Source organism: Pyrus communis, chromosome 9 (assembly GCF_041283825.1).
Source record: "Pyrus communis isolate YQ-2024b chromosome 9, ASM4128382v1, whole genome shotgun sequence".
Lineage (NCBI taxonomy): Eukaryota > Viridiplantae > Streptophyta > Magnoliopsida > Rosales > Rosaceae > Pyrus > Pyrus communis.
In genome coordinates this window covers 26,733,348-26,735,656 of record NC_142573.1, presented here as the reverse complement: position 1 = coordinate 26,735,656, position 2,309 = coordinate 26,733,348, and the positions used below count along the sequence as shown (strand labels likewise).

The 2,309-nt window shown below is 31.7% G+C and overlaps 1 long non-coding RNA gene across 2 annotated transcripts; it reads right to left on the bottom strand.

Annotated features, from left to right (window-relative positions):
• Nucleotides 1-643: 643 nt before the first annotated feature.
• LOC148694503 (uncharacterized) lies at nt 644-1,901 on the bottom strand. 2 transcript variants are annotated; one of them, XR_015966943.1, is made up of 3 exons: nt 1,844-1,901; nt 1,445-1,740; nt 644-1,069 (listed from the first exon to the last, which is right to left on the bottom strand). It is a non-coding gene; the product is annotated as an uncharacterized LOC148694503 (long non-coding RNA). The 2 variants fall into 2 exon arrangements; XR_015966942.1 differs by lacking the exon at nt 644-1,069 and having other exon boundaries at nt 1,359-1,740.
• Nucleotides 1,902-2,309: the final 408 nt, after the last annotated feature.

Below are 2,309 nucleotides of genomic sequence, written 5' to 3'. Positions count from 1 at the left end.
ATTCACCCTTTAATATATAATCTTATTTTAGGAATAATGGTGGGTGTAAAAATAGTATTATATTTTTCTTGAGTAATGCTACACTTACCATTTATTTGTACCATCTTTTGTATTATCTCTTTAATAGAGGTAAGGCTCGCCAACCCATGTGGGTCTCATATCTATTAGAGAGATAATACAAAGAGGTGATAAAAATATGATTTCTTTATTTTCTTACTTTTAACGGTGAATGATAAAAATAAGTAGTAAAAATATCGTTTGTCTAGAATTGTGGGTGACAAAGCAAGTGGGGTGAGGAAATAAGAAAGAGGAGTGGACATAGTAATACTTTATTTTTATTTTTTATTTTTATATAATTTGCACTTGATTATTAAATTTCAAGAACTTCAATTTTCAATTAATTTCCTATATAGCGACATAAGAGTTGAATTATTGGTTTCATATCCATTTTCCAACATTATGACAAATCTTCAAATTAGTAAGTTCTGGTTCACTAGTAGTGGGTATTCGTATAGACTGGTAAACGTGCCCACGCTGTGCTGCGAGTTTTAAAATCGTATAAAATATGTAGAAAGTTATAATGTGTATATATACTATTTATATACATATGAAATCTATTTACAACCCTAAAATAAGATTTCAACTTCGACATAACAAAAATAGTTTGCAGAAATCTTAGCAAGAAACAACTATATACATGAAAGGATCCCCTATAATGAATAGTTTGCACAACCCAAGATGATATAGCAAGAAATGAAGAACGAAAAAACTTTCCTTCTGTAAAAATGAAAGTCGTAATAACAACATGAGTTCTAGACATATTTGAAGTGTCGAATATAGAAGCACACTTATTAGCTATTGGATTATACCTCGTAAATGACAAACAGTCAATTTCCGCACCATTTTTCTAGAGCTTCATAGTTGGCATAGTCTGGAGCTACGTAACAAATCTCTCCACTTCTTTGAGATAGTTTCGAGCAATCTGTGGTTCCCAGGGGGCACCTTTGCTTAACATCTCAATGCCAATTCATCAGGAAATCTAGGAATAAGACATTGGTGCAAAGATTCTCTATATTCCAAAAGATTGTTAAATAAAACCAACCAAATACTCGAAACCGAAAAAGAGAAAAACTACATGCGTATAAAGCTATAGATAAGATAAAATTCAGTTCTTTGCGAAACCAAAAAAAATTGAAAAAAAAATAAAACCCAACGAAATAAAAAATGAGTATATGCAATAATAGTCATAATAAGAGTGAGTTCATCAGCTGAAATTTAGTATTTCAGATTGGCCCATTCATCACTTCTATAAAATTTCAATCATGGCATTGCCACTTAGCAAAACTAATATCTTAGTATGAATAAACTGAAAAGCTATATCATTGTAACCCGAATCAACTTATCCAATCAGAAAAGTAGTGTAATATCTTTAGTGGAACATAACCTGGTCAATCCAGCTAGTTTTGTGCGAAACTCATTGAAATCTTTTGATGTCCTTATCATTGAGGTAAACTTGTAGCTCATTTTCTGCACATTGATGAACCCATTCCAACCCAGGCTCATCTTCACCTGCAGAAACATAAATAAATTAGGACAAAGCAACATGATGCCTTGTCTCTCTTTGAGCTTTGAGAAAATGACATACCTTGCAAATACTTAAAACAACTTGGCATGTTCATGCTCCAGCAAATAACATCCATCAGCATATGTCAATTTTAGTACTCGACTACATTCAACTATCTGAAAATGGAGAAAATTTAATAATAATAAAAAAAAAAAAGAAAAAAAAAGCAATACTCTTGATAGAAAAGTGTGGTAATTTGTGGTGCACCTGTAGCCAGACCTCTGTAATGAACTTCAACTGTGACTCAAGTTGGCACTGCATATCGCTCAACTTCTCAAGCTACAGTAACAACATCAATAGTATACATAACTCAAAAAAACGAAAACAGTAGAAACTGAAGGAGAAAATTGTATATATAGAAAAGACACTGCATTAAGCATAAAGCCAGGGACAAAAACCACACAATTGACATTCACATCAATCAGCTATACCAGAATCACTAACCAAGAAAGACATGATAGTAAAATGTTTTACTTACATGCATAGTGCATCTGCTGTAAGTCTGCACGTGCTTTTCGCCAGGACTGCAGTGAAGGGAAGGGAAAAAAAAATTACTTTAACATGAATTATTTAATAAATACCATAGATTGTCATGAAGAACATATATTTTGAAATTATAGATACAATTTATACCCGAAAAAGTAGATAATAGAAACTGCTAAAGCATCAATTGAAAAAATAAAAA